This window comes from Lepisosteus oculatus, chromosome 14 (genome assembly GCF_040954835.1).
Source record: "Lepisosteus oculatus isolate fLepOcu1 chromosome 14, fLepOcu1.hap2, whole genome shotgun sequence".
Lineage (NCBI taxonomy): Eukaryota > Metazoa > Chordata > Actinopteri > Semionotiformes > Lepisosteidae > Lepisosteus > Lepisosteus oculatus.
The window spans coordinates 30,727,975-30,752,312 of record NC_090709.1 but is presented as its reverse complement, the minus strand read 5'-3'; the positions used below and the strand labels follow the sequence as shown (position 1 = coordinate 30,752,312).

General features: G+C 46.4%; 6 non-coding genes and 1 pseudogene across 6 annotated transcripts; all 7 read left to right on the top strand.

Moving 5' to 3' along the window:
* Nucleotides 1-24,338, top strand: part of LOC138242338 (zinc finger protein 850-like) — a 1,462,105-nt pseudogene that overhangs the window by 1,279,885 nt on the left and 157,882 nt on the right.
* On the top strand, nt 49-121 carry trnak-uuu (transfer RNA lysine (anticodon UUU)). Its single transcript has one exon. It is a non-coding gene; the product is annotated as a tRNA-Lys (tRNA).
* trnat-cgu (transfer RNA threonine (anticodon CGU)) lies at nt 2,551-2,622 on the top strand. Its single transcript has one exon. It is a non-coding gene; the product is annotated as a tRNA-Thr (tRNA).
* Nucleotides 10,096-10,168, top strand: trnaf-gaa (transfer RNA phenylalanine (anticodon GAA)). The gene has a single exon. It is a non-coding gene; the product is annotated as a tRNA-Phe (tRNA).
* Nucleotides 21,550-21,622, top strand: trnav-cac (transfer RNA valine (anticodon CAC)). Its single transcript has one exon. It is a non-coding gene; the product is annotated as a tRNA-Val (tRNA).
* trnaf-gaa (transfer RNA phenylalanine (anticodon GAA)) lies at nt 22,844-22,916 on the top strand. The gene has a single exon. It is a non-coding gene; the product is annotated as a tRNA-Phe (tRNA).
* On the top strand, nt 23,026-23,098 carry trnav-aac (transfer RNA valine (anticodon AAC)). The gene has a single exon. It is a non-coding gene; the product is annotated as a tRNA-Val (tRNA).

Here is a 24,338-nt window from a genome sequence, read left to right as displayed (position 1 = left end):
GAGACACGTGACTTGCGAGGATCCCGACAGTGTCGACTTTCTTTCAGAGCCCGGATAGCTCAGTCGGTAGAGCATCAGACTTTTAATCTGAGGGCCCAGGGTTCAAGTCCCTGTTCGGGCGGATGTGCTGTTCTTAAATCTATTGTGAATGTCATTCTAAATAGTCTTTTATCTTTCACTGTTCTAGCTGTACTGTGGTTATTTTAAATGTCCATTACTTGTATTTACAGAAGTGTATTTAGTGTTTCATTTCACAAACCGAAAATGTTCAAGTAGATCTTGTCACTCTATTCCACGTAATCATCTAAATTAAATCACAGTAGAGTACAGAACACGCAGTGAGGAGCTCACACAGTGAGTACTCTTGAATACGACAAGAGGAAAGGCACACTGCAACTCTGCAGAACATCACGTCCGAGTTTACAGTGACAGCAGAGGTTGGAAGCGACGTAGTTTTTTAATACTCGCTCGCTGAAGATCTCTCAAGATACCTCGGTGGAGATTTAACGGGTGTCTAATAATCACGTTCAAAAAGATGACGATAAGTTTTTTTTTTAACTAGGTAGCCTTAATGGCAACACGGTGTGAGTAGATCTTAAAGCAGCTGCAGAGTACCCGTAATGGCAACACAGTGCTTTGAGTTCGGCTTTTCTTATTTCTTCTGCAGAACCAGTGGAATCGGAATATACTGATCCGCATAAGAAGCGCTTTCGGTTTCTGATCATTTTTATTGAGTGCTGCTCTTAGTACCACAGGCAAGATGGCTGGTGGTCTAAGGCGTTGCGTTCAGGTCGCAGTTAACCCTGGAGACGTTTGTTAAAATCTCACTTCTAATAAAGAGGTCTTTCTCGTTAGGGTAGAAACAATAGAAGCCTTAAGCGGGGAAGAAATCACAACATCTCGCATTTCACGTGTTTAATGTTAACTGTCTCAGTGGTTGCCTCGGTGATTGATGGCTCTTCTCCCTCGCAGGGGGACGGCAAACGTCTTCAGAGAGGGAGTCTCCCACGCACGGTTTTTCTTTATCAAGAGCTGAGACAACAGAAACAGACTTCCAACTGACATGAATTACTTCTTGAGCGTTTATGACTGTCTTTAAAAGCTGAGAGCAGGTGAAAAAGTCTTTGGAAATGAGGCAATGACTGCTGACAGTAAACAGAGCTGACGCTCAGCTGCAGACAAGCGCTCCTCGTTAGTACAGTGCTGAGTACCCCCGCTTGTTGCGCGGGAGACTGGGGTACATTTCTGTGACAGGGCGCTGGTTTAATTTTTTAACAACCTGACTTCACTTAAAAAAGTATGTACTGTGTACTACTTTTCGGACTAGATAGTGCGGTAGAATATGGAGATCATCTCCAGCTTTGAGCTCAACTGCAACAAGAAGTCATGCTAAATGTAGTATAGTGAGTAGACATCGCCAGACAACAGAACGAGAGAGTAGAAGGCAGGAATATATGGTGTAAGGGCGTGATCTGTGTAGTTAATAAAATAGTTAAAATAATATAAAAACGTCTCTTTATTAAGATACACAACATTGAAGGCGACGAGAGATGAGTGCTTGACGGACTCAAAGCGAGTGCAGTTCAGATTTTAGTTCTCTTGCTGTTAGAAACGAACTTCTGAATTTACGGACTTTTCGTTTAGCTTGCGCCATGGAAGATATGGTAGCCGCGCCGAGAAGCTTTGCTTATGCCCAGCTTTTTCCACCGCTTCTACTGAACCTCGGAGCCCCGGATTTGTATACGGAATACAAGATATGGATGGGGTCGTACAGATTTTTTTTAAATAGCCAGTGGATCTACAGAAGCTCAGGATGCCGTGAGACGTGCTACATTACTGCACTGTATCGGGGCTCCCGTGCAGCGGATTTTCGCCAACCTCCCTGGAGAAAAAGACTGTAGCTGCCTTAGGCGCTTCCTTTACACCGCGGAGAAATGTGATTTTGGAACGGCATAAATTTAGGCAGAGAACTTAGTCTCAGGACGAATCTGTTGATGCTTTTGTGACTGCACTAAGAGAACTGGCTAAATCTTGTGACTTTGGAGTATTGGAAACTGACATGTTAAGAGATCAACTTGTGGAAAAATGTGCACATAAGATACTATAAATTGCTGCAGGAGGAAGGGCTGACACTAGAAAGAGCTCTTACAGTCGCTAGAATTCATGAAGCAGCTCAAGCAGAATCAAGAATGCTTTCTGACCACAGTGACAAAGTGACACTAAACGGGGCGCTCGCTCAAACATTACAAACAAAAGCCGAACAGCAGGACACAGTCATGCTAGAGAAATAGAAGAACAGGGGACGGCTGACATTACATGTTACAGGTGCGGACTAACAATGCACAAAGCAGATGAATGCGGAGCGTGAACAGCAAAATGTCTACACTGCAAGAAAACAGGACATTGTGCACATGTCTGCAGAACATCACGTCCGAGTTTAAGGACAAGTATCCCTTTTATTGTTGTTGCTGCCTCCGGTTTACATTTGGCGATGTAAACCAGATTCAGAAAAAAATAATTTGAACAACCTTATTCCCATGCTTACACGAAGGCGCGGTGGCCAAGTGGTAAGGCGTCGGTCTCGTAAACCGAAGAGTGTGGGTTCAAACCCCACCTGTGCCAGTTTCATTTGTCACCGCTTTCCTTTAGTTTCAAAGTCTTAAAAAAACTCGCAATGTAGGGATCTCAATAGTAAGAGAACATAACTGTCGCCAGTGATTAGTATTCTTGCATATCCTGCCTTGTTTTTTAGTCGACAAAGCTTGTTTCTCTTCACACCCATCTTCCGAATGATCGCCTCAGCATTGGGAAGAAACGTGCGCTTGGTACAGCCCCCAACTCCATGGTCTGATCACAAACAGATCGGGTGAGCTGTCAGTCCAGGTTGGAAGTAACGTTCGAAAGCACTAAAAATCTGACTTAGGAACGAGAAGACCGTGTTTTTTTAAACAAGTAAACGATAAAATAATATACTGCCTGCAAGACTATGTCAAGTTCAAGTTCAAGTTTAAAGTTCAAGTTTATTGTCATTATACTCATACACAGGTATATGGTATAACGAAATGCTATTTAGCTAGCTCTCGGACATAAGTAGTACAAAGAAAAAAACACAACAACAATACAATTGTTTAACAAAAGAAAGACAGAGACAACAGCCAATGTGCAAAAAACAACAGGCAGCGTGCAAAACAACAAAAAGGTAACAGGTTATGTGCAAAAACACGCATCAAAAGAATGAAATAAAGGGATAGAAATGATGGGGAGTGAGCTTTTGACATGTATGGTAGAGGTAGATTTTCAATGTGTGTTTGGGTTTTTGGTAAGAAAGAAGGCACTGTGAGGTTCAGATCATAGGTGAGAGGTGAGGAGTGAGCGAGAGAGGCTGGGAGTTTAATAGTTTGATAGTGCGGGGGTAAAAACTGTTTCTGAGTCTGGTAGTCGGGACCCGAATGCTCCGGTACCGTTTTCCATGTCATACTAAACGCCACAAATTGTTAGTCCAGTCGTATCAATCGTCCTAAAATTACGGAAAATCGGATGCAACTAGTGCAGTCAGCACCTATTTCTTCAGGATAGTCGAGCGGTCTAAAACAGCAAATTCACAACTTCGTGTCTTTTAAGCTTTGTGTTTCACTCTCCAAATAGAGGCACGGGTTCAAATCCCACTCCCGACAATCAGGCGTTTTACCCTGTCTTTTTTACCTGCCTTTACACTGTTTCAGTCTTGTTGTGCTCGCTGACAATCACAGTACGAGGAAAACGGAGAAACTGCTTAGCAAAAACATAACGGACAGAAAAAAGCTTTGTAAACACGTGAATGTGATTAGCAGCAGTAAGGTATGCATCCAAATGTTTAAGGCTGATTTATAACAGCAGCAGAAGAAAGGTGCAGCCTTTGTGAGAATTCGCGGGTTTTTATGCTGCTTGGACTTCTTTCAAGCCTATGAAGTGACCCCCGTTTTATTTTCATTTTCAAACTTCAGAACCGAATAACGAAAAGATTTCATGTGTGACAGCATTCTGTTGAAAATACCGTTTCCACGATGTATTCAGCGACGGGAATTAAATACTTTAGTGCTGGCTCAAATGCGAGGAATTTCAGAAAAACCTGGAAAAGCAACGCTTGCAGTAAACGACAAATTTAAAGCGTGTAGTCAGCATGAACAGAACGCCGCAATGCTCTGTAAAAACGATCTGAAGCCAAAATTACTCTTTTATCTCGGGCAATTCATTCATTCCGATAAAATGTTTCCGCAGAATAAATGAAATGCCGAACTCCAAACATGTTGTTGCCATTATTGTTACTCCTGCTGCTGTAGTTTTAAGCTTTAATCAATGTGGGGGACTGAACCCACAGTTCTGAGATTAAGAGATTTTTGCTTTATGGACTGCACCTATATAACTCTTGTGCTACAGCAGTAATGTTTCTGGGTGTGGATGAACATGACATAATAGACTGACAGCAGGAACACGTGGCCCACAGGCAGTGACAGTATCGCTATATTTGGCTGCAGTATATTGTGTTGAGAGCAGCAATAACTTTCCTGCAGAGATGGGAGTGCCTTTAATACAGCTCTTTCAATCGGACAGAGTAACAGGAACTGACCTAAAGTTTCGGCTGTGGATCCATCTCCACATAGGGGATGGAGACAGTAAAATAGCGATGAAGAAACAGAAAGATTTGTGCTCGCTGCAAAGTAGCAAAGAGGTGGTCAGACACATATAGCTTGGTGATAAGTTGCAGCGACAGTTTTATGTTATTTAGTACACGGATTTCTCTTCATGTTCCTTAAGATGTGTAATTTGTATGTTGGTTGTATGAGAACATGTTCTTCTAAAGTCCTGTCAATTGACAGTGGAGAGCTAGCTGGTGCACATCTCCAAGAAGACTCTCTTTAAGGCGATTACAAGTTTCTCAAACAAATCTGTGTCATATTTTTAAAATATTTTAGCTAATGAGCAACGAGAGTATAAATGAATTCTCCCACCCTCCATTCGAAGGTAAAACTCCATGTGCGAGTCTAAGTTTCCTTGAAGCTACTGATGTTCGTCATTATTGGACATTCCCGGTGATATTGACTAAGGAGCTCAATTTTTACTTGTTGTAGTTCAACATGTGCAATACATTCGTATCCCCTGCAAATATCGGCAAGGTCAGTGATATTCTCAACAATTTGTGCCATTGCAATTCGTGCAATTCGTGCCACACTTTTTCGAAATGTATTCTGACATGCCAGGATCAGAGGGTCATATTTAAAAAACTGGTGCATTAAAATTTCTTGTACTTCAGGATTTTGATAGTCTGTTACATTGTCTTCCAAACGTTGGTGTCAGAACTGTGAGACATTTTCATAATCGGGGGGAAGGCTGTAGCAATAAGCAGAAAGTGCAATCACCTTTTCCCAGTGTAAGTCCGTGTTGTGGTGAGTTTTTAAAATTGGTTTGCGATTTTCTGAAATATATTCCATACAAAAATATAATTTGGACAGTCGCTATTTGGATATTCCCTTTCAGTGAAGATGTCTACAGTATTCCAGCCGGATTAGTACAGATTGAAGAGAGCCATCTACAGGCGAAAGGTGACATAACATCACAGCAGCACCATTTAAGGTGGAACGAAAAACACGCATAAGAAGCTGGCGAATAAGAAGCTACTGTAACTTCAGCCTCGTAGCAGACCCTGGGAGGCATGCTCAAAATAATCATCTTTCCCAGTACTTCAGAGTCATATATAGATCGCTTTACTGCAATTTTATTTGATTGATGGGAGATCTGAAGCCATCGAGCCTGTACTGCGCTTTCACATTGAAATTGGAGCCATTTCTCATGCTTTCTCTCAGTGTCCGGGCTGCAATTGCGTGTAAAGGAGACGACTTGAAAATGAAACGTGTAATCACCTTACAGAGGGTCTTCACGACGGGGTGCGTCAGCTAGTTCTCCATTATTGTCAGTTTACTGGACTTCTGAAGAAACCTATCTACAACGAAGATACAAACTGCACAGTTTAAGGCACATGAAGAGAAATCTGTTTGCCGATTGACTCAAAAAATGTCGATACAAATAATCTGCGAGGCTGATTTACTTATCTGACCACCTCCCTCCGTCCCCCTTTGCTGTTAGCACAATTCTTTCAGTTTCTTTTCTTGTATTTTCCTTGCTAATTTAGTGTTCCCCATGTATAGATGGATCCACAACCGAAACCGTTTTCACCCTGTGTCTCTGCACACCTTGCACAGCTCCAGTGGTGCAATTGGTCAGCACGCGGTACTTATACAACAGTGCACAGCAGAGTTATACCGAGGCTGTGAGTTTGTGCTTCACCTGGAGCAGTGTCTTTAGCTACTGAAAGCAACTGTCAAGTTTAGATACTATCAGGTATCTGATGGAGATAAATCAACATCAAATGAAGAAGTAAAGGTTTACTTCGAGTCACAATCAAATAAGGCTCCACAGCTGAAACATTGTGTTTCCTTTTCTTTTCAGCATGGAATAAACCTTGACTTTTTCCTTTGAAGCCCATGCATGCTGACCCAGCTCCCTACTTAAATTACCATCAGCTGTGTACCTCCAGCTGACCTGTACAGAAATATATGAGAGAGGTCTACTGAGACGAGAGGAGCACTGAAGACTTGAAAACGTTCTCGCATTAGACTCTGTGTTTTTGTTGTTCCCCAGATTTGTTTTTAATGTTCTTTTTCTTTTAAAGTTGTTGCGTTTGGTTGTTTTTTTATAGTTGCTAGATTACTACAGGGATTTACCTAGGTTCCCGGGAGACTTCTTGTTTTGTGTTTGTTGTTTTTTCGAGTTACAACTATTTTTTTTTCTGTTGATAGGATGCCACGCATTACTGTGGGACTAGTTAACTTTAGTTCATACATTGTACCTGAAATTACCACATAAACTACTACTCTGTTTTCCTTTTTTTTTTAAAAAAAGGCAAAACTAATGTTTGTTTCTCCTTGCTGCTGATTGGTAGCTACAACGGGTCAGTTGCAACAAACTGGCTGCTGAAATTTGTCAGCAGCTCTGTAGCAAACCTGTTCTCAATTGCAACAAACCTAAAATAACAGCTGCTGCCCATTAGACATTACTAAAGTAGGAGACTAAGCAGACTAAGCAGAACAATAGATTTAATTGGAACTGTCCTGAATGTAGTGGAAATAATATCGTCATTAAGTAACAATTGCTTTCCAGACACTACAATTATTCACAAGGAATTTTATCAATACATATTTTATTAATAAAAGTGTAATATCTTAATACTGAAGTTTAATGTTATCTGTATTAGTAGCTGAATAACAGGTAATGCATGCACAGATTTTATTATACTATTGTAAGAAAACCGGCACAGGGACGCCAAATATGTAATGTTGCCATAGCCAAAATGTAATGTAGTGGCTCTCTGAAGGCACCAGTTCTGTAGGGTTTGGGCATTTACTGAGACAATTATTAATTGTAGCAGTAAATCACAAAGTTGATTCTTTTGATGGCTTTAGAGTCCAACCATGCGACATAACTCAACCAACACACACACACAGGTACTAATACACGAGGATACATTTATTAATACATAGAATATGCATGTAAAACTAACAGATCTTATCGAGAGGGTTATCAGAATACAAAAGGTATATTCGGTCAGTTACAAAAAGTTACACATATCAAGAGGACATACGTTCAGTATATCATTCATTAAGACCGTTTCGTAAAGTGAACTTGGTTACAACTTCTACATTAGATACTCAAAACAAGTACATAACTTTTAGGAATTCAATTGATATCAACTGGTTGGGATAACAATTGAATTCTCGAGCTGTAATGCAGTGAAGTTGAATACTCATCCAATTTCTGGGGATTCAGATCTCCTGCGGCACAAAGAAACAGTTGCAGGCTGTTGCTGTCCAATCTGCGCTCTCTGGCTCGGTGCCAGGCTGTGCTGTGCGGCTTGCGACGGTGCGCTGCTGTTGCTCACTGACCGGCTAGTTAGTGTTGGCTTTAACTAGCACAGTTTGTGCACAGGAGAAAAGATGACTGTGGGTCCCAGCAAGTCAGGAAGAGGACCGGTTCGTTCCTGATGAAGAGCTAGTTCTGAATAGTGATTCAGCTGTCCACAGTTCTGACCTGTTCACGAGGCCTGCTGCTGGTTACTCTCTGGCAACCTCCACTCCAGACTCTTAGAACAAAGGAAAATTCTTGTACTCGGACACACTGGCCATTCCGTGGTTGTCCGGGCTGAGTCTCAGGATGGTCAGGAGGTGCGCTGCGAGAATGTACTGCCCTTGGGAGCCTTCTGCTCCTGGGCCGTCCTGCCCTGGAATTCTCCTTTGAATTCCCTTTAGAATTCTCCTCAGAATCTTACTGAATCTGAATCTCACAGGCTCTCTGTGTTGCCTGTTTTTACCTGGAGGAACTTCAGCTCATTGATTGGCTGAAAGTTCCATGGGCATCAGAGTCCCACGTGGGTTACTCGGCCCTACCAGTCCCTGATTGGTTGATCAAGGTGAGATATGAGTCACTTACACCTGACACTTAGTAATGCAGTCCAGATGTTCAACTGGCACTCCCTAGACAGATAGGCGCCAATGGATGACCATTGATCATGATAGCCAGGCTTAGCTAAGTGCATCCCCCTTTGGGAGCTGTCTTTTATCAAAGGAACCCTAAATCAGCCTGCATGGTTTCTCTGTGGCTGCACCACAGAGATGAACAGAGAAATGAGGCCTAATTTGGGAAAGCTCAGAAACACTTAATTCTGCCTTATTAATAAGCCTCGCCGCTACATCTTAAACTGACCATTTGGCCAGGACCTCGTAAACTGGCCAAATACCATGAACCCCCCTCTTTACCATCAGACCGAGTGACGTCAGAAACGGAGAAGAAGATACTATATAACCCAAAAGTTTGTACCGGTACGGGGAACAATACTTCGGTTTTGTTGTTTCTTGCGGGAAACAAGACTTAGGCTTTATTGTTCCTTGCATGCAATAAACTTATCTGTTTTACTTCATCTCGGGATCAAGAACCTTATTCTTTCTGTTACAACACCACTATACTAATGAGGAAGACATCGCACTCTCCGACCCCCAGCATCGTGTCCCGACCCACCGTGCTGGAAGGCGACACTTGCTGTGATTCCTTTGCGGAGCAGAAATGACATCCGAGGAGCCGTGAGATCATTTCAGCATTTCGCAGCAATTCAGCATTTTGAAAACACAAACGACCAACTCGGAATGACTTGCTTTTGAAGCTTGTCAAAGCGTTCTTTGTGCACGACGACTGCGCCGCCTAGCAGATACAAATGGGTTGTACAACTTTGAACTAGCAAATGGAAGAGGGCTAAGCCCCCTCTCTTTTAGCCCAGGTTCGATCTGTCTCCCAGAATCACCAGGGCGCACGCACACACACACACCTGTGTCGTTGAAGTGCTCTGCTTCATTTCTAAGGGCAACTCAACATTCACTCCTACCCCGAGTGCAGAAAAGACAGCGTCCGCAGCAACAACAGCTCAGGTCTCTGCACAGGAGCTAAGCTGCCCTCATCTCCTCTGCTCTGCGGCTCCTGCGGAGTGGAGTCCTGCCTGGAGCCGTGTTTGCAGGCGGCGGCTCCCCGCACCCTGTCTGTGCGTCGTGTCCAAGAGCTCCTGGGAGGAAGAGAGAGCCCTCCCACTCGGGGGCTTTTCCACGGTCTGTGTGAGGAGGGGCGGGTGTGTCCAGTAGCTTATCGAGCGGAAGCCTGGGGCGGCGGAGAGCTGTGATCGTGCAGACCTTGAGGTGTCATCTCTTTGTCTGCTTTCCCGCCCCCCCTCCGCCCAAGCTCTGCTCCAAAGTAGCCCGGCAACCCCTCACACCTGCACGTGTCACAACCTAAGGTGTGGTCATGAGACAACCATGGGGTGTCGTTCTGTTCTTGCTAATTGTTTCCTGCCCGTCGCAGGCAGGAGTCCATGCGAGGAAGATGCGCTGGACAGAGCTCAGAGGGCACAGCTGGGTGGCTTTCCTTCTGAGTGACTTTCCTGCAACACTCTCCCGCTCCTCTTGGTGCGCTCATGCCGCAACACAGGAAGGCTGGAGCAGGTAGGTGTGTGCTTTCCACACTGCTGAAATAGCTCAGCTGGGAGTGCGTTAGACTGAAGATCTAAAGGTCCCTGGTTCGATCCCGGGTTTCAGCGTTTTGTTTCATTGAGCCCTCTGTTCCTCTCTGCAGCGCCCCCTTCCTAAAGTGACGCTTCCCTTTCTCAGCCTGAAACGCAAGCGAGACACAAGCAGCAGTACCTGCAGGTTTCCGTAGTGTAGCGGCTGTCACGTCAGCTTAACACCTGAAAAGTCCCCGGTTCGAGCCTGGGCGGAAACAGCCTCGTTTTGCACGCTCCTGTACTTCACAGAGGTCTTGAGCGACCGGTCATTTGTTCCCAATGTATTTCCGGTGCCTTCATGCACTCTTGTACCAAACGCACGTTCCTTCTGTACGCGGAGCCGATCATTTGCAATTGCACTGTGCCGACAGACCAGGACGAGCTCTGTTGGCTCAAAAGCAGCGCAGGACCTGCAAGAACAACAGAAAGATTAGCATCCAGCGGGGGCCTCTTAGTGAGCCCAAGATCTCATCAAGAATCGGCTCCAGCAACAGGGCTGGGCGCATTGTTCCATTCTCCGACCACTCTCGGTGTAAACAAGTCCCTCCTGGTCTCTGCTTGAAATGCATTTTCATGCGTTTGCTTTGGTGTAACTGGCTTCCCCTGCATGGTCGAATGTGAAGAAGATCCTTAGTAAGTCATTGAAGAAAACCGAGAAGAGGTCGGAGTGGCTTCTGTCGTTCATCAATGATCCAGTCAGGCAGTACTCCTCTGTAAAGCGCCGTTCGTTTACATCGATTGGCTTTTTTTTGCCTTCATTCGTGCAAGTAGTAAAAGCAGACACCCCTTTAGGGAGCCTGTCAGCACCCGGAGTTTTCCCCTTCTGTAAGCTCTCCATAGCCTCTCAGCTCTTCTACTGTCCAATCCCCCTCAAGTACTTCCCTATCTTCTTCACTCAAAACGTTTTCTAGCTTTGAGGTAAAAAAATGAATTTCTTCATCCTTTACCTCTGTAGAGCTGTACAGTCTTGAGTAGAAGTGTCACGCCCTCTGCAGCCAGAGGGCGGTCCTTCTCTGTCCTGTCCCTAGTTTCTGGTCTGCTGTCCTTCCTGTTCCTCTCTTTCCCTTGGGCTAAATATTTCAGGGTCTTGCACTCTGTCCTCGCTCAGCACTGACGTTCGGATGTCCTGAGACCCGCCTAGCACCAGGGCGCCCCACGTCCGCTCCCTGAGGGCACAGGTTTCTATACGGCATTCCTGAACTCTTTGCACTAATGAGCCCGGGCCTTTTTCCCGTCTCGCCGCTACGCATATGGGTCTTTTTCCGCCCTCCTGCTCCCCACGGTTAGTCCCCTTGGACGTCCGTGACAAGAAGGCCTCGATGCAGGAGAGGATAGCACTCAGCTCTGTACTCTCTCTTCCCTCCTCATCAACTACACTTTCCATGACAGACTTGGAGCCTACCACTTTCCTGAAAAAGAAGAGAGTACACTTCTCATTTTCTTCCAAGAACTGCACTCTTCTTAACAGCACTCCTCGACTACTTTCTTCCGCTATGCTCCGGACATCCTTTTTTAAAAGGGTGATATCCTCGAGCACATCGAAGCCACTGTCTAGTGTAGAGACGCTGCAGCTGCCTCTGTTTCCTGGCTAGCACTCTTCTCCGTCTGGCAGCAGCCTTCCTTCCCTCAGCCATGAAAAAGGCCTTTGTCCTCACCTTCACCTCCTCCCACCACTCTCCTACTGACCCGTACAGACACTGCAAGGACAGCCACTGTGATAGTCTCTCCTTGTAGCGGGATACTACCCCCTCGTTCTCTAGCAGCTTTGTTTTGAGTTTCCAGAGGCCTGGGCCAAAGACAGTCCCACCCTGGAGTTCCACTCTACACCCTAAAGCCTGATGATCTGAGAAGAAGACAGCCTGAAGAGTGACCCCAACAACTTTCACTCTCTCTGAGACAAAGCAATAGTCAATTCTGATTCCTCCCTGACCATGTACATCCTGCTGTTGTGGGATATATACATCTATATGTGTCTGAGAGTTTAAAGTCTTGAACTAAGTTTTGCAGGGCCAGTGAGCTGGAATCCAATTTTATCGGAGAGCTAGACTGCCTGTCTGTGTGCTCTAAGATACAATTAAAATCCCCTCCCACTATCACGTCTGTGCTACATAACAATAGGGGAGAGAGTGCTTTGAGTAGCTCCACCCTTCCTCCCACGTCAGTAGGACAATACACATTGATTAGCCGCAGGTTAACGGTCCCCCATTCCACATCCACACACAGCAACCTGCCATCTATGACCCTCTGAATACTTTTCAATTTAATGCCAATCCTTTGAAAAGAATGGCCACGCCAGAGGTTCTGTTGTTGTTGTCCCCTGACCAAACAGAAGGCCCTTTATCCCACCTATCTTCAAAGCTTTTATACCTCTCTTGATAGGCTAAAGCACACTCCTGCAACATCAACACATCTCCCTCTCTCTGCTGGAGGTAATCAAAGACAGACTGGCATTTAACTCTGTCATTGATACCTCTGGTGTTAAGAGAAATTATGTTTAGAGCCATATTACATAAGAAAGTAGAACCAGTCTTTACAAAACACATTTCTCTTCTGTCTCACCTGTTACCTTCTTCTTTTTCTTTTTCTTCTTACCAATTTCCTGCCAGCCATCCTCTGAATGAGCCTTCATCAGGGTGGCAGCAGTAAAAGCGTTCACGGAGTCCATTTCAAGGAAGGGGGTAGAGGGAGGGGTGGAGGAGTTCCAGCTGTCCCCATCACCATGCTCTCCTTCCTCCTCGCTCGGGGAGAAAACAGAGTCATTTTTCCTTTTCCTCAAGTCCAGCTCCTGGGAGCACTGAGGGGAAAGGGGTGCAGCCGATGCACCAGTCTCCTCTTCCCCCTCACCCACCAGCTGCTGCAGATCCTCCGTGATGGACTGGATGGAGGAGAGGAGGACATCTGTAGCCCTTGCAGAGTCTGAGAAAAGCAGCTCCGCTGAATCCTGGGTATCCTCGCTGGACCCGCTCCACCGGAGGGCCCCACACTGGCCCTTGTTCTGAGGAGCAGGAGTGGGGGAGGGGTCCTCGCTGTTCTCGGGGGTTTTCAAACCCTTGTGCTTGTCTGGAGCAGTCTGCGGTTGTGGGGGCGTAGTGGATTTCTCTTCCACCGGCCCTGGAGCCGGACTGATCCTGGCTGGAGGCTGAGAGTCTTTGTCCAACAAGGGTTCTTTGTTTGACTTGTTGTTTGCTTTGGATTGTCGGGCCGGTTTGGCTGAAACAAGCACTGCCTCATCCTTTCTCATTTTGAGTTTATTGGCGTAGGCGTGAGGGCAGTTCTTAAAAACGTGTCCTTTCGAGCCACATAAATTGCACTTTGGCAGCATTGAACAGTCAGAGGCTAAATGTCCCTGTTTGCCACAGGTCTTGCACCATTTATCAATGCACGATGATGCCAGGTGTCCCTACAGCACCGACACACCTTTGGTTGTCCCACATAAAAAACATAGCCATTGCAGGCGCCCAGCCGGATTGTAGAGGGCAGGTGCCTTAAGCCTCCATTTACATTGTCCGGTAGCAAGCGAACCTTGAATTTCCTTGCTCCTGTTTTTATACCGTCAACATCTCTAACCTCAGTTCCATGGTGGACGGTGCAGTACTGGTTAAGCCAGGTGTGAATGTCCTCCGTCTTTGCCAGATCCGAGAACATAACAACATGCACCGTTTTCCTCTCTCTCTGTGTCAGAGGCTGCAAGTTGATCTTCTCAGGGGCAGGAACTTTCCCTCTTTTTGCCTCAAACACATCCACACATTGTTCAAACAGAGAATAGATAGCAAAAACAACCTCAAATGCTTTCTGACCTGGGAAAGCGAAGATGAAATCCAAGTGCCAAGGTTCAAAGCCAAGTTCCTTCTGCAACACTTTTCTGCTGAATTGCATGCGATCCATGAAGAGGTCATCCAAAAGCTCAAAACGCACAACATTCTTGCGGGATCCAAAAGTTGTCATTTCGTAAACTGCAAAACAAACACTGCTTCCACAAAACAAGAAAACAATCCAACTACTCCACCTACAGGATGATCAAGGTATCACCCCTGCCAGGTAAGTATAAGTTGTATAAGGCCCTGCAAGCTGCCCGCACCCACAGCACAAAGCGCGCAGCCTAGGCCAGCTCCTCACCCCGCACGCCACTGTCTCCTGCTGGGCCCACTCTTTCGCACACTCACACGCCACACTAACACTCAAAAGGGTGGGCAAAACGAGAAAACGAGCGCGCCGTTTCCTACACATCTGCAGTCGCCAATGCGCATTCGCAGCATGTCCCGGGATGCAATTCGGCCTCATTTGCATAACACCAGACCGGCAGATCGCTACGCAAGCTCGCGTCGTGCGCCTGCCACAAACCGAACAAACACCGGAGCCTTTTCAGCAATTTCCAAAAAACGGGCCTGCTCGCCTGCCCACAAGGCTCCGTCTCTTACCCGCTCTCCAGAGCCTGCTGCCTTCTGTGCTGTTCTCTCGGCACCGCTGCAGCGCACACAACTCCTGCAGCGCGGGGAGAAAGTTTCCACGCTCCGCCGCAGGGAAGGCTCGCTCCGTGCGCACACGTCCTTTCAATGCCAGTTCAACAAGTGCTCCGCATTAGCAGCGGCGGGGCTCTGGCGTGTCGCACCTCACCTCACCTCGACATACGACATACGACACTTCTTTACGCAGAGAGTGGCGGGAGTGGGATGTCAGGGCCATATGACACTGCTTTACACAGAGAGTGGCGGGTTGGGATGTCAGGGCCATATGACACAGTTTTACACAGAGAGTGGAGGGGTGGGTGTCAGGGCTATACGACAGTGCTTTACGCAGGGAGTGGCAGGGGTAGGATGTCAGGGCCTGACGATACTGCTTTACGCAGATAGTGGCGGGGGTGGGATGTCAGGGCCAAACGACATTGCTTTACACAGCGAGTGGTGGGTGTGGGATGTCAGGGCCTGAAGGTACTGCTTTACGCAGATAGTGGCGGGGGTGGGATGTCAGGGCTTGACGACACTACTTTATGCAGAGTGTGGAGGGGTGGGTGTCAGGGCCATACGACACTTCTTTACGTAGAGAGTGGCGGGGGTGTGATGTCTGGGCCTGACGATACTTCTTTACGCAGAGAGTGGCGGGGGTAGGATGGCAGGGCCTGAAGATACTGCTTTTCGCAGAGAGCGGTGGATGTGGGATTTCATGGCCATAAGACACTGCTTTATGCAGAGAGTTGAGGGACTGATGTCAGGGCCATATGACAGTGCTCCACTCAGGCCTCTGCTTGAATTTGTACTCCTCCTCTCTCTCCCTACCTCTACCTCTCCCTCTCCCTACCTCTCTCCCTACCTCTCCCTTTTCCCCTCCCTACCTCTCTCCCTACCTCTACCTCTCCCTCTCTGTGGGCCAACAGGCGGTGCTCACCCTGCCGTCTGTGTGGGTCCTATTGCCCCAGTATAGTGATGGGGGACACGATCTGGCCCACCAGCGACGAGCAGGTTACCAGATCTAGACAAAGTGGGCAACTCTTAGCAGTATGAGCTTAGTCACACATTGCAGCGATTAAGAAAACAAAACAAACATATTATGTCCGTTACTAACGACTTTTTTTTCCTACATTGAAAGTCTCTTTCCCGGGTGATTTTCTAGCGCAACTGGGGCTCTTCATTTCTCCTCGGTGTCTCATTGCGGGCTGATTTGAAACAGACCACAGAACCTGTCGCTGCAGTGCTCTCGGTTAGGGGCTCTCATCCTGCATCACCAATCTTCCACAGGAGGGACGGAGCTGGATTTCTGTCTGGAAAATAAACTCCAGAGTGAGAGACAGAGAGCAGAGAGGGGTAGGGAGAGGTAGAGAGAGGTAGAGTGGTAGAGAGGTAGAGAGAGGGAGAGGTAGAGGTAGGGAGAGAGAGGGAGGAGGAGAAGGAGAAGGAGAATTCAAGAAGGAGAAAATCCACAACACAACACAGGCGTCGGCATGCGTGGGCTACAAAAGGAACAAGTAAAATGTTTCTTCCGGGCTGAAAAGAGAAGGAAAGAAAACACACCGTTGCGGCGCTACGACACGAAGACGCCGAGCCAGTTGAGCACAGCAAACCCAACCTGTTCTCACAAGTTGCTTGCGCTTCAGGCGAAATTAAAGCTGCTGAGATAAATCAGGAAAGCGGTAACTATTAGGACTGCTCACTGTTCCTCAGGCTGGGACAGGAGAGCACACACTGTATTATTATTATTGAGAGACAGGCTCGCTGTCTGTTCCTCAGGCTAGTACAGGAGATCATAATCTGCTTTATTATGATTGAGAGACAGGCTCACTCCTGTCTGTTCCTCAGGCTGGGACAGGAAGTCACACATTGTATTATTATTATTGAGAGACAGGCTCACAGTCTGTTCCTCAGGCTGGGACAGGAGATCACACAGTTTATTCATATTATTGTTAAGAGACATGCTCACTGTCTTTTCCTCTGGCTGGGGCAGGACATGACACACTGTATTATTATTATTGAGAGACAGGCTCACTGTCTGTTCCTCAGGCTGGGGCAGAGGATCACACACTGTATTATTATTATTTAGAGACAGGCTCACTGTTCCTCAGAGCTGGACAGGAGATCCCACACTGAATTATTATTATAATTATAAAGAGACAGGCTCACTGTATGTTCCCCAGGCTGGGTCAGGAGCTCACACAGTATTATTATTATTGAGAGAAAGTCTCACTGTCTGTTCGTCAGGCTGGGACAGGAGATCACACACTGTATTATTATTATTATTATTATTATTATTATTATTATTGAGAGACAGGCTCTCTGTTTGTTCCTCAGACTGGAACAGAACATTCCACACTGGATTATTATTATTGAGAGACAGGATCACTGTCTGTTCCTCAGGCTAACACAGGAGATCACACTCTAGATTATTATTATTGAGAGACAGGTTTACTGTCTGTTCCTCAGGCTGGGACAGAGGATCACACACTGTATCATTATTATTTAGAGACAGGCTCACTGATCCTCAGAGCTGGACAGGAGATCCCACACTGAATTATTATTATAGAGAGACAGGCTCACTGTCTGTTCCCCAGGCTGGGAGAGGTGATAACACTGTATTATTATTGAGAGATAAACTCACTGTCTGTTCCTCAGGCTGGGACAGTAGATCACACTCTATTATTATTATGATTGAGAGTCTGGCTCACTGTTCCCCAGGCTGGGACAGGAGATCCCACACTGTATAATTGTTATTTAGAGACAGGCTCACTGTTTGTTCCTCAGACTGGGACAGGAGATCACTCACTGTATTATTATTATTATTGAGAGAGAGGCTCACTGTCTGTTCATCAGACTGGGACAGGAGATCCCACACTGAATTATTATTATTGAGAGACAAGCTTACTCTCTGTTCCTCAGGCTGAGACAGGACATCACATACTGTATTATTATTGATTGACAGGCTTATTGTTCCTCAGGCTGGGACAGGAGATCACACACTGTATTATATTACTAACAGATAGGCTGACTGTCTGTTCCTCAGACTGGGACAGGAGATCACACACTGTATTATTATTATAGTGAGACAGGCTCACTGTATGTTCCCCAGGCTGGGACAGGAGGTCATACATTATATTATTATTATAGAGAGACAGGCTCACTGTATGTTCCACAGGCTGGGACAGGAAATCACACTGTATTATTATTATTGAGAGACAGACTCACTGTTCCTCATGCTGGGACAGTAGATCACACTGTATTATTATTATTACTGAGAGTCTGGCTCACTGTTCCCCAGGCTGGGACAGGAGATCACACACTGTATTATTATTATTGAGAGACAGGCTTACTCTCTGTTCCACAGGCTGAGACAGGACATCACATATTGTATTATTATTATTGATTGACAGGCTCACTGTTCCTCAGGCTGGGACAGGAGATAACACACTGTATTATTATTATTTAGAGACGGGCTCACTGTCTGTTCCTCTGGCTGGGACAGGGGATCACACACAGTATTATTTTTATTGAGAGTCAGGCTCACTGTCTGTTCCTCAGACTGGGACAGGAGATCACACACTGTATTACTATTATTGACAGATAGGCTCACTGTGTCTTCGCTTGGGCTTCCTCAAGCTGGAGCAGGAGATCACACATGATATTCTTATTACTGAGAGACAGGCTCACTGTCTGTTCCTAAGAGTTGGACATGAGATCCCACACTGGATTATTATTATTGAGAGACAGGCTCAGTCTGTGTCTGTTCCTCAGGCTGGAGCAGGAGATCACATACTGTATTATTATTGATTGACAGGCACACTGTTCCTCAGGCTGGGACAGGAGATTGCACCCTGTATTATTATTATTGACAGATAGGCACACTGTGTCGTCGTTTGGGCTGGGACAGGAGATCACACACTGTATTATTATTACTGAGAGAGAGGCTCACTGTCTGTTCCTCATGCTGGGACAGGAGATCACACACTGTATTATTATTATTGACAGATAGCCTTACTGTCTGTTCCTCAGACTGGGACAGGAGATCACACACTGTATTACTATTATTGACAGATAGGCTCACTGTGTCTTCGCTTGGGCTTGAACAGGAGATCGCACCCTGTATTATTATTATTGACAGATAGGCACACTGTGTCGTCGTTTGGGCTGGGACAGGAGATCACACACTGTATTATTATTACTGAGAGAGAGGCTCACTGTCTGTTCCTCATGCTGGGACAGGAGATCACACACTGTATTATTATTATTGAGAGACAGGCTCACTGTCTGTTCCTCAGGCTGGGACAGGAGATCACATACTGTATTATTAGTATTTAGAGACAGGCTCACGGTCTTTTCCCCAGGTCTGTGTCTTCTAGGATATAATGCCAGCGAACTCTTGTTTTTATGTCCACTATAACTACGCTGGGCAAATGTTCTGAGGTCAAATTCTTCCAGCACAGGGGTACCTTTAAAGCGGAGACGACGGCACCAACATTTTTTGGTGCGCCTTCTCTTTAAAGCCCTGGCCAAATATAAAGACAATAAATAATTTCCTAAGATACGCGATTAAAAAATAAATAAATAAAAATTTGAATCTCCTGCGGAACACATTCCATAAGAATCAGCGGTTTTACAGTATATATCGCCTTTAAAGGTGGCTTCTCAAAACGCTTTATGGGATAAAAACAACCAGAACAGCAGCAACAACAATATTGTATTTCGTTGCACTTTGAAAACCAAGTAATAACTTAACTATACAGTACGTGCAAACGTTTCGTATGTTGCTGTCGTGAATGCCTGCGTACCCATAAGTATCTTATTTGCCTTGAGTCTGTCTACAGTATATCTGTCCCACTACCCCCCTCTCTCCCTCAATTCAATTCAATTCAAGGTGTTTTATTTGCATGACAGATGGGTACAAGCAGTGTTGGGTATGTATATTGTAACGCTTACTGCCGACAGGCACTGTGTAAGACCCGGCGTACCAGAGCAGCGCACCGAGGAAGCGTTTGCATTTATAACTTAGTTTTTAAAATTAGTCAAGCAATATGAACTCCCGGAGTGCTGGCTGTGATGAATTAAACCGGTCTCACAGGTATTCAAAGTAGGAAGTACAGTGTTAAGTGGTAGCTGGGCTATTCCCTCAATAGAATCGCTTTAAGGAAAAGCATTTTCAGAGAGCAATCACGCTGTGTTTATGTAGAAAAAGCGATTGGGTTTATGAGCAATCTAATTACCTATTCGCTTAAAACGCTATATAAAATAAAGTTTATTTAGAGATGAATGATCAGTGTCGCAGTTTAAATAATGGGAGTCAGGAAACTAACACACAGCGCCACCGGATTTAATAACGCAATAAAAACGCTATAAAATAATGTGACTAGGCACAGAAAAAGTTTACAGCACAGTACAATAAATGCTGACCATGACTTTAGAAGCATAAATTACCTTACACTCAATTTAAACACAAGCTGTCTTTCTGTATGAACCTCTAAGCTGGTTCATACAGAAAATGTAGAAATGCATTAGCCTGATTATGATTAAAAAACACATAATTAAACACGCGTTTGCGATTTAAATCAGAACACGATTTAAATCAATATAAATGTTTATATTGTAACACATACTGTCCAGCCTCCATTTCTCTATAAAAATGTACTCTGTTGCACACACACACTAGAAGCAGGAACCGCTGTCAGAAGGGAAGATATGTTCAAAATATCACAAATATCGATCATGTTGCGATATTTTGAAATATAAAAGTCAATTGATTGTCCATAATATCGCTTACCTATTTTTTCGAAGAAATGTTTGTTAAAAGAAAAGTCCAGCACCAGCTGGATTCGAACACACAACCTGCCAGTTGGTAGTCACGCACCTAGACCAGTAGGCTACAAGACAACTCGCATGAACAGGCAGGCGAAACAGCCCTACACAGCCCTGTCGCAGTACACGGATATAATCATACCGTTAATAAATTCTTTAGATACGCGATTCCATATTATATTCCCTTTTAATCAAATTCTAAAAATATGCTTGTTGACTCCGGTATCGCGTTAGTTAAAGACTTCGAAGCTTACAATGTTTAGGGAGAAATGGAATACTGGTGTGTATTTTTTTCTTTAAAGTACCAAGACCAGCTATATACTGTATGTTTATGTTCCAAAATTAATATCGTTTATGGCCTTCACACGCGTTACAGTATGCTCCTATTCTTTTTATGCTCAGCTACTAAGATTTCCTTTCAGTGGTAAAATTCAATATCTACAACGGGCACAGTAAAGACGTTTACAGTAAGTCTTTCTACGACAGACCAACGGACCACGAGTGCCCCTGTCGGTCAACCAATCACGCACCGCGGTACCCCGTGTCATCTTACCTGCGGTACGTGTCTGTACCGCTCACTTTGAATGGCTGCATCTGTAGTTTGCTTGCATGATGCCGGGAACAGCATGGTTGTTTGCTGAAATATGGTCTAGCGGTTAGGATTCCTAGTTTTCAGCCAGGCGGCCCGGGTTCGACATCCGGTATGAGAACGTGTCGTTTTTGCCTCCTGCTTTCCAAAAGATCAGCACCGTGTACGAAGGAGCCGCATTAAAACTACTCGAACGTGCGAGAAGAGGGGGCGCTTGTTTCCAACCGAAACTTCTCGCGTGTGAGACGAGCTGATCATCGCTGTGGGAGGGTTACTCTGGTAGACAGGGCTGACCTTCAGCAACAGGATTTATAGTCTCCAAGATGATATTTGCACTTTCTGGAGAGGCGATTTTCTCCACTTCAGTAGCCCGATTTTGTCGATTGCGTGGAGAGGGCTGTAGAATGTGGCACCGCCTTTCCTGCTCCATCCATGACAGGCGTGCTGGTCTCTGGAGAGAGAGCACGGTCCATCAGCGCACTCCAATAAACGCACTGGAAGCAGCTGAATCGCATTGGCGAAGCTCAGCGCTGGGCCGCTGGGCACGTCTTACCACCGTTTCCGTAGTGTAGTGGTTATCACGTTCGCCTCACACGCGAAAGGTCCCCGGTTCGAAACCGGGTGAAAACAGCCTTCTTTTGTCGCCACGCACAAAAGGGGATTGGGGATTCGCCTAGCGCTGTGATCGAACAGACCCACTCACCTCTTAGTGTGGCGGGATCTGCACAGTGCATGTCGCAGCGCATCCTGCTTTCACTTCAATGCGCGTCCTGATGTACCCCGGTCTCCCCCGTGACAGGTGGGGACAGGTGACAGGTCCTATACTAACGAGGAAGACATCGCTCTCTCTGACCCCCGGCATCGTGTCCCGACCCAGCGTGCTGGAAGCCGACGCATGCTGTGATTCCTTTACGGAGCAGAAATGACAACCGAGGAGCCGAGAGATCATTTCATCATTTCGCGTCTGAACGGAAAACACAAACAACCAACTCGGAATGACTTGCCTTTGACGCTTTTCAAAGCGTTCTTTGTGCACGACGACTGCGCCGCCTAGCAGATACAAATGGGTTGTACAACTTTGAACTAGCAAATGGAAGAGGGCTAAGCCCCCTCTCTTTTAGCCCAGGTTCGATCTGTCTCCCAGAATCACCAGGGCGCACACACACACACCCGTGTCGTTGAAGTGCTCTGCTTCATTTCTAAGGGCAACTCAACATTCACTCCTACCCCGAGTGCAGAAAAGACAGCGTCCGCAGCAACAACAGCTCAGGTCTCTGCACAGGAGCTAAGCTGCCCCCATCTCCTCTGCTCTGCGGCTCCTGCGGAGTGGAGTCCTGCCTGGAGCCGTGTTTGCAGGCGGCGGCTCCCCGCGCCCTGTCTGTGCGTCATTTCCAAGAGCTTCTGGGAGGAAGAGAGAGCCCTCCCACTCGTGGGCTTTTCCACGGTCTGTGTGAGGAGGGTGTGTCCAGTAGCTTATCGAGCGGAAGCCTGGGGTGGCGGAGAGCTGTGATCGTGCAGACCTTGAGGTGTCACCTCTTTGTCTGCTTTCCCGCCCCCCCTCCGCCCAAGCTCTGCTCCAAAGTAGCCCGGCAACCCCTCACACCTGCACGTGTCACAACCTAAGGTGTGGTCATGAGACACCCATGGGGTGTCTTTCTGTTCTTGCTAATTGTTTCCTGCCCGTTGCAGGCAGAAGTCCATGCGAGGAAGATGCGCTGGACAGAGCTCAGAGGGCGCACCTGGGTGGCTTTCCTTCTGAGTGACGTTCCTGCAACACTCTCCCGCTACTCTTGGTGCGCTCATGCCGCAACACAGGAAGGCTGGAGCAGGTGGCTGTGGGCTCCGCGCACTGCCGAAATAGCTCGATTGGGAGAGCGTTAGACTGAAGATCTAAAGGTCCCTGGTTTGATCCCGAGTTTTGACATTTTGTTTCATCGCGCCCTTTGTTCCTCTCTCCAGCGCCCCCTGCCTAAAGTGACGTGTCCCTTTCTCAGCCTGAAACGCAAGCGAGACACCAGCAGCAGTCCCTGCAGGTTTCCGTAGTGTAGCGGCTATCACGTTCGCCTAACACGCGAAAGGTCCCTGGTCCGAGACCGGGTGGAAACAGCCTCGTTTTGCACGCTCCTGTACTTCACAGAGGTCTTGAGCGTCCGGTCATTTGTTCCCAATGTATTTCCGGTGCCTTCGTGCACTCTTGTACCAAACGCACGTTCCTTCTGTACGCGGAGCCGATCATTTGCAATTGGGCTGTGCCAACAGACCAGGACGAGCTCTTTCGGCTCAAAAGCAGCGCAGGACCTGCAAGAACAACAGAAAGATTAGCATCCAGCGGGGGCCTCTTAGTGAGCCCAAGATCTCATCAAGAATCGGCTCCAGCAACAGGGCTGGGCGCATTGTTCCATTCTCCGACCACTCTCGGTGTAAACAAGTCCCTCCTGGTCTCTGCTTGAAATACACTTTCCTGCGTTTGCTTTGGTGTAACTGGCTTCCCCTGCATGGGCGAATGTGAAGAAGATCCTTAGTAAGTCATTGAAGAAAACCGAGAAGAGGTCGGAGTGGCCTCTGTCGTTCATCAACGATCCAGTCAGGCAGTACTCCTCTGTAAAGCACCGTTCGTTCACATCGATTGGCTTTTTTTTGCCTTCATTCGTGCAAGTAGTAAAAGCAGACGCCCCTATTCTGCCATGACCCGGCTTCAAACCGGGGTTGTTGCGGCCACAACGCAAAGTACTGACCGCTATACAATCACGGCGAGTTACCGAGACACATGTGGTAGGACGGAAAAGGCTGTGCTCTCTTCGTGTGACATAATTCGGAAAAGTCCTGACGTTGCATTTCAACTGAGCCCCAGTATACATCGACCCTTCGACACTCCGAGTGACAACTTTCTTGCGTGTTTTCTCATATTTATGTAGTTTGCTTGCATTATACCGGGAACAGCGTGGTTGTTCGCTGCCATATGGTCTAGCGGTTAGGATTCCTGGTTTTCAGCCAGGCGGCCCGGGTTTCAACATCCGGTATGAGAACGTGTCAGTTTTGCCTCCTGCTTTCCAAAAGATCAGCACCGTGTACGAAGGAGCCTCATTAAAACTACTCAAACGTGCAAAACGTGACCGGGGAAAAGTTAACTTGAAGGTAGAAAACGATTTTGGCACGCCTGTAGGGCTTTCGCGAAATCTCTTAGAATTACAAAAACACATGCTTTGTGTATAAAATACATTGTGAATGCTTTCTCAGCCTTCACTTTGTCGTTTTTATGACGTTTTTTTGACCACACTCGAATATTCTTTTGTCCATATCTTCGCAATGGAAGCACAGAACGCCTTTAAACCAAATGCATTTTAAA